This window comes from Mycteria americana, chromosome 2, assembly GCF_035582795.1.
Source record: "Mycteria americana isolate JAX WOST 10 ecotype Jacksonville Zoo and Gardens chromosome 2, USCA_MyAme_1.0, whole genome shotgun sequence".
NCBI classification, from domain to species: domain Eukaryota; kingdom Metazoa; phylum Chordata; class Aves; order Ciconiiformes; family Ciconiidae; genus Mycteria; species Mycteria americana.
This window is the reverse complement of record NC_134366.1, coordinates 154,285,137-154,302,416: the sequence shown is the minus strand read 5'-3', so window position 1 is coordinate 154,302,416 and position 17,280 is coordinate 154,285,137.

The window sequence follows — 17,280 nt, the reverse complement described above, 5'->3', positions numbered from 1 at the left end:
TTAACAGTGTGCTGTCTCAGTTTGGGTCTCAAGTCTGTGGAATTTTATGCCTCAAAATAAAAGACTTCACTGCACAGAACATGGTAGTTGTTCTTTATTGATCTTTTTGAAACACAGAATACCTAATAATAAATGGAAGTAAGGGAAAGTCAGATGTTTTCAAAAGGTACGTAAGAGGAACATAGGTTAGCAGGGTCATTAGATCAAGTCCCCTGTTACTTCAAACAGCTGCCTCGTAGATTCTTTTTCATAAAATTATCTAGTTCCAATTTAAAATAGCTGACATCGCTAGCTCCCAACAGCTACTTCTATGGAAAGTCTTGTTCAAAAATATAGGTGGTTAATGAGCCTTCCTTAAATTTTCCTTAAAATGAATTTATTCATGTTATGCCAACATTGTCTCTTAGTTAAGAAGTTAAGATAGCCTAGGCAGCCTTGAACTTGTTAAACTAATCAAGATTCTCTAGCATACCCTCCTTATACAGATTCTTACCTTCCTCAGGCATACTAGTCCTCTGCTTCAGTGGGATTTGTCTTTCTGGACCAGAGCTCTATGGAGTATTTTATATGCACTATACTCATTAGCTTGTCTAATAGTACTGATCCTTCCCTGTTTGTAGTGAAAATGCATCCTGTGGTGCACCTCTGTTCATTTGGAATGCTGTGATCAGACCCATGTGTATGTCTCATTGGTGATGATGTGATGAAAACCCTAGACTTTCTAGTTGATTCTAGTTGATAAAATCATATATTCACTTTGTGTGGCTAAATTGTGTGGCTACATTTCTTTACTCACATTCTCCAAATCAGCCATGGTTTCCTCTTTGATTTTCCTATCTGTCTTTATTGATAGGCCTTTCAGATTTGGATAATCCATGTTTGGGAATCAGCCACATTTGAAATCAGATAGTTACTTAGAAGCTGAAAAACATAGGTGAGATAATTACCTAGGTTTGTGTGGTAACAACTTGTAATGGTTACTGAAGCTTACAAATACTATAGCTGAGGTCATAGGTGCACTTGTAGGTGCACCAAGCTTTAAGGCACTTTCAGTCCCTGTGTCAATAGGGATAATCACAGTAGAAGTCCAAGTCAGCTGTGCTTATAAATACAATTTATTTCTCTTAACCAAATCACTTTTGGATAACATTCTGTAAAGTAAATGTGAAATGAATTATTGATGAGACTGTCTAGAAATAATACCAGTTGACTTTCCTTTGGGGGCTAAGACATGAACGTTTTGGCTTTTTTTTTTTTGTGAAATACAGATACATGTAAAGTAGATAATCTTATATGAGCAGTTGCCATATGATCCTTTTACAGTCAACAGAAAAAAAATATGATGCAACAGAAAAAAAAAAAAATTGCATCTTATAAGATGCAATTGATCTTATCCTACGATATGTACATAAAGTAGGTAAATGTATCTAAAGTACCTAAAGGAACTGTTCTTTGTAGATTTCTATTTCTCATATAGACTGTAAAAAACATTAAGTGATTAAGATGCTTGTGTCTGAAATTACTTGAGGTAATCCTACCCTAAGTTTCATTTGGATCAGTGGCATCACTTTACATGTACTGGGAATGGGCTTTATTTCTCTATATTTTGGTCAAACTGGCAGTTTTCCTTCTTTGAAAAGTAGACTGATTTTCCATTTTTTTTTACTGCAGTTATGACTGGGAAAATGATCAAAATACTGGCTGCTCTGACAGAACTCAATCCGATGATGAAATAATCAGTTTTCAGAGCATGTCAGGATTCTTGGTATATCTACTAAAATCCAAAATCTGTGGTAATTTCTCTGTTCATATCATCTGGAAATTGTTTTTCCATGACTTGGAAAAACTACAGATTTGGTTACAGTCCTGGGAAAGGCTGTTTAAAACAAACACCATCCCCCAGGTACAGCAATTCTCTTATTTTTATCTTCTATTTTATATCATTCACATACTTAATAGAATTCTTATGTGTAATGGAATGATCTTTTTTTTTTCCTGTAGAAAAGAAGTACATGCTAAAACATTTGTTGTTCTTAATATTAACATTTCTAAGGATTTGTTATGGACAAACTTTCTCCTTCTTTAGAAGGTTTCATTCAGCCAGGTAAGATTTTTTAGCTCTGACCTTCATCTGTGCTTTAGCTGAACTTTTAAATATCTTGAGCCTAGTGTCTTGATGCTAAAGGCTTAGACAAAGTGTGTATTTTGTTTAATATTTTATGTTTATCCATTGTAAAAACTTAAGGAAGATTAGATATGTTTGGAATAGTTGCAATATTCCATCTTAGCTGGCATTTCCTAAATTCTGAAGGTTTCATGCTCATCTCATTGCTGAGATCCTGCTGAGAAGTGATGAAGACCTCAGTAACTGATATCAACTCACTGTCAGACAAAATAAGACAGTATTTCCCAGCCAGAAATGGCAGAAACCGATACATAGGAATTCTGCTTTATTTTTTCAATGAGAAATCTTGGAAGATGTGTAAATGCAGACTGAGTTGACTGTGGATGGACACCTTTACTTATCAACGACTTCACCATGGTTAGGAAAACTGATTCATGATTTCCTCTGCTCACCCACAACACTTCAGTCATGCTTGGGTTCACCATCCTTTGCCAACTGTTCTTCAACCAGAACCTGATCTGTTCCTTACTCCAGAGTACTTTTTTCACCATAATGAGATAACCACAGGTGGTGAGAGATTTTGAAAAGCCCCTTGACACTTGCTGGTTTATGAGTCCTTTCCTTTACCTTATAGCTACATAGGAATGCTGAACTGGACTTCATGGCACTCTGCAGGACCTAGAGGTTTGGGGACAAGTATTCCATGGATATGGATTAAAATCACAAACATAGATTATACTTGGATGCACTCTTAGATAAAGCAGCAATGTCTCATACTTAGTAGCTGTTCAGTGAGATTCAGGAAAATAGTAATGGATTTTTCCTCTCTGTCTATTGATAGGAAATAATCCATTGGTGCAAATAAGGTGGTTTCATAAAGGTGGTTTTATACCCAAATTTTGTCATAAATCTAAAATGAAACAGATTCAGAATATTAGGTCAGTTAGATGCAGTTATAGTCTCTCTTTGGCTAGTTTCTCTGTCAGCTTTTTCAGGATCAGGAACTCTGAAAAACTTTCTATTATGCGTCGGTACAACTTTTCTATTCACTTTGCCCTTTCTTATGAAAAACCTACATATTGTTGCATTGCTTTGGTCTGTGGTTAGAACAGAATAGTTTCATTACTTCCTAGAGAATCAGGTTTTACTAAGTAGTTATTTTAAGGACACTCAGTTAAGTTTGTTAAAGCATAGTTTCTCCATCAGGATAAAAAAGAACTGATTAATTTTGCATTAATTCCAATAGTGATATTTACTGCAGCACTGGCAAAGCACTGAAACAAATACTTCAGGTGAGCAGGCTCTTAATTAACACGTTATTGTTATCGTCTTAATAATAGTCAAGACAGCCACAAGCAGTCTTAACTATTGTTCTCCAGCTGATCATACAGACTTGGTTTGGTTTTATATAAGCTCAGGCAGCAAAATCAGAGAGAGATGACTAAAAGCACATACCGATTTGACCAACCTATTTGCAAAGAAATACACTGAGAAGAAAGCAGTATTTTCAGTTACTCCAGTGGTAGGATAACCTGGACATCGTATATCCTCAGTGAGCCCCGATGAACTGTGCTTCCTGTCAGTCTAAAGCAACGATACATTAGACATTTACTATCTTTGACAACAGATATCTCATTGAGACATGTGAAGAAAATAGTATTTCTCTTTTTTTCAGAGCAGACATAAATATTTTATGTTTAATGCAGTGCTACTTTAAATTGGGAAATGTCTGTCCACTGAGTACAAAGAACACCTTTTTGCCAGCAGGCTTTTTAAGCCTATGGTTTTGCTGTCTCTCTAAGGCTGTTTTATATTAAAGCAATGGGACTAAATATCTAATGAGGAACATCTTGCCAAGAGTAACTGGACTGAGGAAAGCACCCTTTTTCAGTGTATCATTGGCTGCATATTCCATAATTTCTAAGGTAGGATTCATGGCAACTAATTTTGGCTATCCAGAAATGAAGTGTCTAGTCTACATTAGATAAAGTTAATCAACAGAGAGAGGCAAATCCAAGGGCATTTAATTTAATTTTAAAATAGGTGGAATGAGTGACTGACTCACCAGAGAGTTTCTGTAGGATGTCTTGCCTTTGCTTATGGAGAGATCCTGAATGCCCAGCTTGGACTGGAAGCTTAACTGTTAGATGGTTAAAGTCAGCTGGCCAAGCATCACCCTTTGGCTTTTAATCACCCCTTTTGCATTAAAATTTCTGACCAGTGAGTGAAAGCCTTCATGTCCCGTAACCCTAATGTCCAGTTGTTCAATGTCTTTGTTGGCAACATATCTGCTTTTATTAAAAATGCTGAAAGATAAAAAGAAAAAACTTATCGCAGTAAGAGTCAAGTCCTTTTTAATGAAAGCTTGAAATTATCCTGGTGAGAGACATCTAAAATTTACATATATGATTCTCTCATTTTAGCTGCAAATAGTAGGAGAAGGAAGAGAAAAATCACATATTCATATTTTCATCCTTGCAGTATCTATGTGCAGCAATATGTGGCACCCGACACATCTTGTTATGTAATAGAACTAAACTAGGAACAAGGTTCCTGCTGATTTTTTTCTATGAAAGAATACTTCAAATAACGTGCAGCTTTGAAGCAGTTGGTTGCTCAAGTCACGACTCAGTGGTGCCTGAGCATCTGCAAGAGTCACATATATCTATAGCGAATGACTCATTTCCAGTTTTATACAGAGATATGTGCGTCACATCTTTGATTAATGGTACTGGTGGTGAGAAAGATAGTATCCGGGAGAAACTCTGAGGAGGTCACTGCAGTCACACTCATTTGTCAGGCAGAGTCTGGTGACGTACATAATTGTTATAATTGCTTTAAATTTTCCTGTCTTGAAATATCTTACTTGGGAGGCGAATTGTAAGGAGTTCTCAGATGCAAAGGGAAGAATCTGAGATTTCAGTCTAACTTGAGGATTTTTCACTATTTGATAAAATGTATACTTTCCCAGTTCTGTAGAAGTGCCAAGCACAATATTTCCTAACAGAGGAACACGGTGTCAAGCATCAGTTCAGCAAGTGAGCTGCTTCCTGCCCAGAGTAAACTCCTTGCAGATATTCTTATACAAGCAGCAAGATTGTGTTTAACAAAGAAGACATTCTGCATGGCGTTTGCTATTTTGGAAAAGTATCTGTATAACATCAAGCAGATTTTCCAGTATTTTTCTCAGCTCAACTCAATTTCTATTATCTCGCATCACCAGGGTTTTTCTTCTGGATATCTGTACAATACTGAATACCTGTTTGGTATTTTCCATTCAGCAACTGTTAGCTAGGAAATACAAAAAAGGCTTCTCAAACTTCCCCCAGTCTGGAGTGAGAGGGACGGGCAGAGGCATCTTGGCAGTAGGACCGCATGTGGATTTTCAGTCATTACGAAGGTGAGTCCATGGCCAAATGCCAGAAGATTCCTGCTGTTTGAAATATGAGAGAGCCCCTTCCAGGCAGCTGGGTGCATGCTCCTGTGCCTGCCGATGGCAGGTGCAAATCAGTGATAGATGGAAGGCACTGAATGGGGTCCTCTGTCTCTTCCTTAATCAAGTTTGGGGATCTACACACTGAACGACATTACTTAGAAAAGATTTTTTTCTTAATTCAGTTATTTAAAAATATATCCAATTATCTCATGGCAGGATATATTTCTCAAAACAAACATTAAAGCTGAAATTAAGGCTAGCAAATCTTATTAGTCTCTTTTGTTCAGAAGTCTAGGCATGGAAATGAAGAAAAAATATATCAGAACATCTTCTAGACTTTGATTGCTGGCATCTACTAGCTTATGGAGCAAAATTGTGTACAGTTAAAATTTAATGCCCGAGTTCTCTTGTAATTGCACTAATTTTAATAGCAAATTATTGTTTCATGTTAATGTGATCCAGATCCTACGATTTGAAGCATTAGATGGGCAAATTGCATACTACCTTGAAAAACTTTGGTTGCAGTAAACAGAGAGAAATTAATCTCTGTAAAATTTTGCATATTCAGCATTAGTCACATAATTAGAGAGCAATCAAAGCACAAGAGAAAAATAACGTTACTTGTAGTATTTCCTCTGGGTATATATTTTAAACAACACTTTAATACTGAATAGACTACATCATCTGTGCTGGCTCATTGACTTAAAAGTTAGTGCTGCTTCTCATGTGCAATGGAGCAGGAAATCAGACAGTAAACACTGTAAGAACTATCAACAATCTTAGGCAGTACCTAATGCTAACTGAATAAATAAGGATTTTGTAAATATAATATGCTCTTCAGAAATGCACTCAGGGAAAAGGAGGGGAGCAGCCTGAAGGAGGAGAAAAAAGATGACAACAGAATGGTACATGCTGTGTTTGCTGGGATAAACAGTCTCGTTCACTTGCAAATGAGGAATGAATGAAAGGAATTGGTTTTTAAGAAACATCATTGCAAGGTTATGTGCAAAACCAAAATTTTGGTAGTTTTCAATGAGAAGCTTTCAGATTAAATTTTCTGGCACACAAAAAAACCTTTAAAAATATTACATCCTTTTGCTTCCGGTCTTGATATATAGTTCTAAGGATAATTCTTCAGCAATTTGATCTATCACCTCTAAATGCTAGTGCTTTTTCTGTCCTCCTGTTGTGTAGCAAGAGTGCATGAGGGAAATGGGAAGAATAACAACTTATTGCTATTGCAGGTATTTTATTTTAATGATATTCAGAACACTAAATTATTTTCATGCAAATAATTAAATGGAAAAAGTCTGCAATAGAGACAAACCTATCCCCCTGCTTCTTCCTCACCTCGTCTGTGCAGAGCCAAAGCCTATTTTAAGTGCAGGCTGTTTCCCTACATTTTTAGAAGAAATATATTTGGTACTTAGGATGAAAGCTATCTCATCTACATTTATAAGAAGAAAATTTTCAGTGTGTTAGTATCCTTAATGAATATATATTAAAAGATGTATCCTATTGAACATGCCAACATAAAATAAACTTGCCATAATCTGCATTAGTTTGCAGAGTAAAAACTCAGAAAAAAAGAGACTTTTTGAAAAAGCAAAACAATTCAAAATTGATTTTTCAGAGGTGTGTGATTAAACTACTCTTTATATTCTTTCCATTCCCAAGATGAAGATATTATTCTCGCAGATCTTATGACTTGAAAAATCACATTCTTGAATTAATGCCTGAGTCCACCAATGCTGAAATGTAATATAATAATGAGGTCCCTAGTGCAATTAAATTTTATGAAGCTCAGACATGGTCAGGGGGCTCATATATTAAAAGGGAAAGGTCAGTGACATGCTCTTTTTTAGAAAGTTAAGTAGCTACTAAATTGCCTTAAAATTGGAAGAATACTATTTATTCAACATAATCCTCCAGTAATCCATACGCATTTTTTCTTTTCCCTTCCAGTGGAGAGGCCATTTTTGTGCCTCCTCTATTGGACTACGCAGGTGAGCAGCGTAGAGACACACTGACCAGCCCGTCCAGTGTCCTGGCTGCAGACGGTGCAACATGCACAATGCTTCTTCTGCACAATCTTCTTCTTATGCCCAATTACTTGCAGCTGAGGGACTGCCTTACCTAGAGGTGCTGTCTACATGCCAATTTTTAGTATTAGCAACGCCTCACAGCAGCAAACCATGCGTGAATACTGCAGGCTACTGCCAGGCAGACGGCTTCTCAGGGTTTATTTCTTTCCAGGCTCTTAACTTGTAGCACGTGCAAGGTAGTCACCCTGTTACATGTGATATGAATACACATAGGGAAAATCCCTATAGAGTAGGCGGTATACCCTAAGTACATGGTCTAGTTAGAATCATTATGGGTTGCCATATGTATGGCCACACATGCCATGACTTTGCATGGTAACCAGTCAGTCTTCTGACTAAGATAAGTCACTCTGAAGTTTACACATCAGACTTCATCTTGTCAGAACAAACTTGGGCCTTTTTATTTTCAGTGTCCTTCATAATCTTGATATCTCGTTTATCTTCTTCCGTCTGTGGCTGTTCTGACCACATTTCTAAACACAATGCAAAGAAGAAGGAGGTACTAATTAGACCATCAGCTGTATTACTGTTACTCTCTTTAATATATGTCTTTAATATAGTTTTTTTGAGATTAATGATTTTCAAGATTAGAAAGTAAATATGCATTCTGGAGATTTGAGAAAAACAATCATCTGACTTAAAATCATGGTACAGACCATGCAGTAAGTTTACAGTTTTTAGATTTGCTTAAGGAAATAAGTTGCTACAAACAGAAGAAATACTAAAAATGTGCTGTATGGAAGATGACAGAGGGACAGCTCTGCTATTATATACTTAAAGCACCAAAAGAGTAGGGAGATGCACAAGCTGATCACGTTAATAGGCAAATAATGACACTTTATGTGCAAGCAGAAAATTATCAAGTGTGTTTGAACTAATAAATAACAATTGTATTATCTGGAACAAGGACCAATCTGGAAGGAAGGCATTAAGAGAAAGGCAGGATTTTTTCAATGACTATGACTGACTTAGGCACCTAAATAACACCTCAAATAACAAGCCTGAACCTAAAGGGGCTACTTCTATTGTCAGGGATGAGAAAGAAGCTTGTTTAAAGGGCATTTCAAAGCCCAACTACTGATGCTTTGAATCTACCTCTGGAGAACATTTTTTTCTTTTTTTTTGCAGGTATTAAAAGAGGAGTCCTACTGCTGCTAATGCATGATACATTTTAAAGTGAAAATTCATTTCACATTTTTAACAGTCTGTGATTAATCAGTTGGGTGCCTCTAAAATATTTTGCCTAGTATTATGTAATGAGAGTACTCTCGAAAATAACTGGAAGCTATTACAACAACTAAAGTACTCTAAGGATTGCCTGTGTAAGTAAAGTAAAACACAAGGTCATATTGTTCAAATAATCTAATTATGTTTAAAAGTTATTGCAGTTAGAGTACTCAATACACAGAATAAAGCAGTGTCACTGTAGAGTGTTACTGCCTTTCATGCAATGGTAGTAAACAGTCTGAGTATTAAGCTGAAAGAAATTTGACATTTTTTTATTTGCCTCTGATATTTAAAAATGATGCCTTGTTCATTTGTTCATTCATGAAATATATAAGGAAGGAAATCTGGAAAGGTTAAATTATACTTTAAAATCAAATCAAAGAGAAAAATCTAAATATCCATTCTGAAGAACTGGTTTACTAATTGGGTTGTCTGTAGATACAGGCAATACTAGACTGACTATTCTGATAGCTTATTTGGGCTACGGGTTGAACCCAAACTAAAAGTAACTTTTTTTTTAAATGCATCTTTGTAATGTATGAAGACCTCATAAATGTGTCTCCAGTTTTTTAGGTTTTCCCTTAAAATTACCAGGCTTTCAAATATGGTAAACTCAGTGACAAAGATCTGAGTTCATAATGCAAAAAGCAAGCCCCGAAAGCCCCCCAAAGTATTTCAGACTTTCCCTGAAAGAAGAAAGAAAAAGCTGAAGAAAGGAAAAGCTGAAAAAAGAAGCAGCTGAATTTTTATTTTCCAAGTCAGGTTTAAAGAAGGTTTCTATCGTTATTCTTAGTGGGAATAAACTCTAACTGGCAGCTGCAAGCTGCGGTCCCTGGCCGAAGGCTGACAGAGTAGTGGAATAAACCTTTCTTTTACCGGTCTCTGTTAAATGTGGTTTTTTTCCTATGTCTGAAACACAGGGCTGTATTTATTGTGGATGTCAAAGGTGGTGTTGTTTAATAACAAATGACAGCTTGTGAGAAGAAAATAGAAAGAAGGGCTAATTTTGGCGGAGGTAACAGATACAAAATTGTAGGAGAGAATCACTGACTACCGTAAGGAAGACTGTTCCCCAACTGGAGTGGTTGTGAAATATGGCAAGGGAAGTGAGAGAAAAGCGACTTCAAACAACAAAGATAAAAATGACACTTCCTTCAATAGATAGCTCTGTCTGCATGATGTTGAAGCCCGGATCACTAACTACTCCACTGATTCAAATCAACTGGCTAACTCAAATCAGTCAGTTGAGGTGAGTTACTCAAGCTGAGGCACTATCCCAGAATTTCTTTCTGGAAGGCAAAGATAAGCAGACATAATATTAAACACAATATCTAGTGCAGTGCTTCCCAGAATGATTAAGACCTTATTGGGAAGTTAGAAAGGAAACTGTATTGCTGAAACAAGAGATTTGCCCTATTTACACTTATCTAAGTGTTTCAATCAGTCAGTCTTCTATAAAGATAAAACTACAAGACTTCAAGATAAACCTAGAATAAAACTGCCAGAAGAAGAGAACCTGTGATTACCATTGACATCAATATATGAAAATGTCATGTGTGAGTCCTCAGTGAAAGGACAGTCTTGGTACTGGAGTTCCAGTGAATGCAATTAGTCATAAATATAATTTTGAGGATTATTCTAAGCACTCAACCACAAGCCTGTCAACAGTTCCTCTAAAAGCTACCCAAGATGATTGTCATACTTGGGTCAGTGTTCATTTTCAATGAGCAACAGCATGAAATTACTGAAAATGTACTCTTTAACAAGTTTCAGATGTTTAAAAAGAAAAGTAACATAAATAAAAAGTAATGAAAAGTACTATCAGTACCAGAAGAAAAGACAGGGTTTTTATCTTACTTAACCAAAACAAGGTCCTTCTCATGCAAAATAAAGTCCAGTATTCTCAAGATTTCATGAAGTAGAGTGGACTCTACTGACAGTAGAATGAAAGGATGATGAAACATAAGACTAAGCAAAAAGCCATCAAAACCTTCTACATTATGTCCGTGAATGCTACAAAATTTGCAAGTTAGGCTTGTTAAAAAAAAGGGGGGAATTTAAAGAATGCTAAGGTAGACAGAATAAATAAAGATAAAATAGTAAAAAACCCTAAATAACTGAATAGGAATATGGGAATATGGTGTTAGGGGTAGCTGAATCCTGTGGATTGCAGGATCCACAATGTGCCTCCCCCCCTGACCCCAGCCTCTCCCGAAGATGGCACTCAGAGCTCTTGTCCTATTTGCCTCCTAACCCGACTTGAAGTTCACTAGCAGGTCACACAGTCTCAGAATAAGCACCCACACACAGAGGATAGTTAGACATAGCATTTAATAAGAATATAGGATTGACAGCAACGACATGGCTCAGCGAGACTGGTAAGCCACCTGAGCAGCAGGTAGTTTACCTGCCACTGGACCCTTTCATACCCCTCCTCCATTTTCCTGTGCCTGGCCCTCCCTGATCCATCTTGATCCCTTCTTTTCCCTGCCTTTGATCCATCCCTTAAACATCCCATAATAAGTTTTGTACCATCCTGAAATTGTCTTTGCTCCAACACAAAATTATCATTCCACTTATTATGGATCCCATAGTAAATCCTACACCTTTTTGCCCCCAAAATCCCCCTTAGTCTGCATAGCATTCTGGAGAGAGGGTTTCTTTTTTTGACCTATCTTTTTCTTATATATATATTTTTAAAAAAACAGGGACCGTGCCCTGATCCTTCTCTTTTGGTGCTGATTCGGTATGCTGCCTGCTCAGGTTACTTGAGCTTCTTGGCCTGTCACTGTTCCTCTAGTTATCACCTAGTCTCTGTGGTTGATTTGATTAGCTTTTAATGAGATAACCTAATGCATAGGACTGGAAAAACATCCCCAAGGTCACAAATCTACTATTCTTCTATCACTAGCAACAGCATCAGATAATTTTCTCCACAAACTCTTTAAGCACCGTCTTAAAAGTAAGGCTTTTTCAGTTACTGCAATGAGTGGAAAGTTATTTCAAGCTCCTGATGCTTTGACTTTAGAAATTTTCTTCTGATTTCCATCTTAGCTGTCATAACGGCCTGTCTATAATCATTTGTTTTCCTGCCAGCATTGTCCATTAGATTAAATTGTTTTCTTTCCCTGGTCTGCACTTCCCTCATAGAAACAGTGATGATATCCCATTGCAGCCTTCTATTTACTGACCTAAATAATCCAAGTTCTATTAGTCTCTCCTCATATAGAACACTTTCCATTCTCCTGATCAGATTTTAGGGCTTTATGTTTAAACAAAAGGAATAGAAATGACACTGATTCCCCCAAACACACAATTAGGCTGAAAGAGCCTAATGATAGTGTCTCCATCCTAATGAAATAATAGCATAGAGCCTCTTCAGCATTTTGATTTTATAAGATATTTGGATTTACGATTTCTTAGCCATTTTGTAGAGAGTTATAAATAATAATGTTTCTGTGATATAATTTAACTTGGCAACTTTAATGGAAAGGGAGATGATGGGTTCATAGGGCTCTTTGTTAAGCAGCTTTTGTATATTAACACAGAGATTAATCATTTTTGAACATTGCCTTATGGATCAGTGCATCTTAATACAGTCATATAATTAATAGTAATGAAATACATTTTGTAAGACACTTTATCTCTAATTAGCTAATCAAGGTAGTATTGCAGCCTGATTTAAATGGACACTTCACAAATAAATCTTGACCTGTAAAAACACCTACTACATTTTGATTGCCATCTCAACATCAGTTTGAAAAATTACAGTCAAAGGTAAGACTTTAATGGAAATCTGAAATTAAGGAAACATGAATTAGTCTAGAAACTGGAGGAAACCATCTAGTTGACAGAATCAGGTGCAAGAATAACCTTTGAATAGGAGATATCGGGCAAAAGCCTAGCCAGTTTTAAGCTGGAGTTTGGCCCCTTATTGCTGACAAGCTATGATATGTCTGCATACAACACCAGAGGACTTGATGCCATCACATCAGCTGGACTCCACGTCTCAAAGTAAATAGTCAGCTTTCTTCCGTCTGTGTGAGAGACCAGCTGCTATCAGCCGTGGCAGGAGGGAGAGCATGCCAGAAGCCAGGCAGCAAAGGCTGAGGTACGAGCGGTGCCTGTCTGCTCTTGGCTATCTCAGGGTACGATGCTTTCTCATTCAAATGCACGTGTTCCGGATTGGCGCGAACACAGTGCCAACTTATAAAATACTGACCCACTGGCCATCTCTTGCTTCAGTTCTGTGCTGGGTGGAGGTATCCAAGAGTAGTCATTTCAGAAACTGAAAACCATTTTTTATTAGATCGAGTAACAAATTGTTACAATTCTGGTGACAACTTGCATGCTGTCCAAAGGGAAACCTACAGGAGGAAACAGTGTGCACATAAATGCAGTGTACCCATAGAATAGGCAAAGCTTGAGAGCATCACACTTCTACAGGCCCCCAGGAGAGAGGTGTGCCTCTGGCAGAGGAGCAGGAGAAATGGCAGATGCAACCCAAGATTAAGGCTGGCCCAAAATGTATTCCTCCAGTAGGTTCTACCACAAGGTCAGTGGAGCAGAAATCTGGAAAGGCAGTTATAGTTAGATGTCTGGACCAGTGCCAGCAACACGGCAGTGCGACGAATGAAAAGTCATTGAGTTTTGTGTCTGACATCCTACACGAGCAACATTTCACAAATGCTGCTGGAGTCAAAAGGCACAGCTGATAAGCACATGATCTGTAGCGCCAGGGAAAATTGCAGGCATAGCTACCAAGAACCAAAGTGACTGAGATGTCAGTAAAAAAACTGGAGACCTTGATGTAGTAGTAGTATTGAGCTTACAAAACTGGTCTTGTACCTAACAGATGAACTGTGATATATTCTCACAGGTACGCTACCTGGCAGGTTCTTGCTGCAAACATCCGCATACTGCTCAGCTGAGGAGACGCAAAGGCAGGACAAAATCTCTGCTTATACATGACTTAAATTAACACACACGCACAAGGTGGCTTTAGCCACTGTCAGGTTCTCCGACGCATTTTTCAGCACGATCCCACGCACTGTGTAGACAGTATAGGAAAAGCCCCTGCACTGTATGTCTGCCCCCCTGCAGACATATGCTGTCTGCTGAACTGGGTTTTACAAACTCACATGTGAAGTGCTGCATCCTGATTATCTGATTCTGCCGGAAGCCTTCCAGATTGCTTTCCTAATCCCTCTCATAACACCGGTGTTACATCAGTCTTATCACTGGCATACTTCATTTGTGCACAGAGCCAGGACTCCAATATGTAAATAGGATAGAGGGGAAATACTGGAAAGGAGTAGAATGCCCTTTTTTTCTGTCAATGCTATTTAAATACCTACTTCAGGCTCAAGTAGCAAAATTAATCCCAGTGTATAGATTTTCCTCGTTCTCCTCTCCTTCAATGCAATTCTATCAGAGAACAGATAAAAGGATCGTACAAGCAAATGTGAAGTTGTATAGATTTCATGGCCTCCACGTCTTGTTCACATCTAGGAAGCCTCTCTGCAGGCTTTCAAATTTATTCAAACTGTACTATTTACTCCTTCATATTTTGTGATGCAGATAGTGAAAAAGTTTAAAAAGCATGCTAGCATGTTTCCATTTAAGGTGCACATGCAAGAGACCTTTTATAAGATCAGCTGGCACTTTTCAGGACTTACAAGTTGACTTTAGAAGATAGGTGATCTTCAAATCTGGTTTTATTCTAAGTTTCAAACAACTCATTACATAGAAAGGGTCATTTTATCAGTAAGTTAAATATGCATGACTCCCACTTTCCCTCAGGGCATGGGATTTGATAGTCAGAAATAACCTCTCTTGGTGGGAATCAGTTCTCAAGTAATTGTTCTGTGAATACAATTCTTAGAATCATAGAATCATTTAGGTTGGAAAAGACCTTTAAGATCATCAAGTCAAACCGTTAACCTAACACTGCCAAGTCCACCACTAAACCATGTCCCTAAGTGCCACGTCTGCATGTCTTTTAAATACGTCCAGGGATGGTGACTCAACCACTTCCCTGGGCAGCCTGTTCCAAGGCTTGACAACCCTTTCGGTGAAGACATTTTTCCCAATATCCAATCTAAACCTCCCCTGGCGCAACTGGAGGCCATTTCCTCTTGTCCTATTGCTTGTTACTTGCAAGAAGAGACCGACACCGACCTTGCTACAACCTCCTTTCAGGTAGTTGTAGAGAGTGATGAGGTTTCCCATCAGCTGCCTTTTCCCCAGCCTAAACAACCCCAGCTCCCTCAGCCGCTCCTCATCAAACTTGTGCTCTAGACCCTTCACCAGCTTCGTTGCCGTTCTTTGGACACGTTCCAGCACCTCAATATCCTTCTTGTAGTGAGGGGCCCAAAACTGAACACAGTATTTGAGGTGCGGCCTCACCAGTGCCGAGTACAGGGAGACAATCACTTCCCTAGTCCTGCTGGCCACACTATTTCTGATACAAGCCAGGATGCTATTGGCCTTCTTGGCCACCTGGGCACAGTGCTGACCCATATTCAGCTGGCTGTCAAGCAACAGCCCCAGGTCCTTTTCTGCCAGGCAGCTTTCCAGCCACTGTTCACAAAATCACAGAATCGTATAGGTTGGAAAAGACCTTTAAGATCATCAAGTCCAACCATAAACCTAACACTACCAAGACCACCACTACACCATGTCCATAAGCACCTCATCCAAATGTCTTTTAAATACTTCCAGGGATGGTGACTCAGCCACTTCCCTGGGCAGCCTTTTCCAATGCTTAATAACCCTTTCAGTGAAGTAAAATTTCCTAATATTCAGTCTAAACCTCCCCTGGCGCAACTTGAGGCTACTTCCTCTCACCGTATCACTTGTTACCTGGGAGAAGACACTGACCCCCACCTCTCTACACCCTCCTTTCAGGTAGTTGTAGAGAGCAATAAGGTCTCCCCTGAGCCTCCTTTTCTCCAGGCTAAACAAGCCCAGCTCTGTCAGCTGCTCCTCCTAAGACTTATGCTCATAAAATCGTTCCCCAAGTCTGCAGCGTTGCATGGGGTTTTTGTAGCCCAAGTACAGGACCTGGCACTTAGCCTTGTTGAACCTCATACAACTGGCCTTGGCCCATCAATCCAGCCTGTCCAGATCCCTCTGTAGAGCCTTCCTACCCTCAAGCACATCAACACTCCCACACAACTTGGTGTCATCTGCAAACTTACTGAGGGTGCACTCGATCCCTTTGTCCAGATCATTGATAAAAATACTAAACAGAACTGGCCCCAATGCTGAGCCCTGGGGAACACCACTTGTGACTGGCCACCAACTGGATTTAACTCCATTCACCACAACTCTCTGGGCCCCGCCAGCCATCCAGCCAGTTTATTACCCAGGGAAGAATATACCTGTCCAAGCCATGAGCAGCCAGTTTCTCCAGGAGAATGCTGTGGGAAACCGTGTCAAAGGCTTTACTAAAGGCCAGGTAGACAACATCATATACTAAGTGGGTTACCCTGTCATAGAAGGAGATCAGGTTAGTCAAGCAGGACTTGCCTTTCATAAACCCATGCTGACTGGGCCTGATCACCTCGTTGTCCTGTACATGCCATGTAATGGCACTCAAGATGGTCTGCTCCATAACCTTCCCTGGCACCGAGGTCAGACTGACAGGCCTGCAGTTCTCCGGATCCTCCTTCTGGCCCTTCTTGTAGATGGGCATCACATTTGCTAAGCTCCAGTCAACTGGGACCTCCCTGCTTAGCCAGGACTGCTGATAAAGGATTGAAAGTGGCTTGGTGAGCACTTCTGCCAGCTCCCTCAGTACCCTTGGGTGGATCCCATCCAACCCCATAGACTTGTGTGTGTCTAAGTGGTGTAGCAGGTCGCTAACCATTTCCCCTTCAATTATGGGGGCTTCATTCTGCTCCCCGTCCCTGTCTTCCAGCCCAGGGGGCTGGGTACCCCAAGAACAACTGGTCTTACTATTAAAGACTGAGGCAAAGAAGGCATTAAGTACCTCAGCCTTTTCCTCATCCTTCATCACTGTTTCTCCCTGCAAATTATTATGATTTGAGAGATGATTAAAGAGGTACAAGTCTATGCAGATGGGGAGGCAAGAGACCACGAAAGCCAAAAATCAACATAATCTGAATAGGTACTGTAGTTCTTCATAAAAATTATAAGTTTGCTGAGATTTGGTAATTTAGAATTGAATTTGTACTCTAACAGCTAGAGAATCCTAATGCTGCAACTGGATGAAACAGAGCTAACCCTCTGAAGATCTGAAGAGCTTTCCACCCTCATACTTCCACGTGGGTTTCCATGACCTTTTACCCAACCGGTCTACTACTAGCTATGAATTAAACGGCGAGATACAAACCCCACTCAGACACAGGAAGTGAAATTCT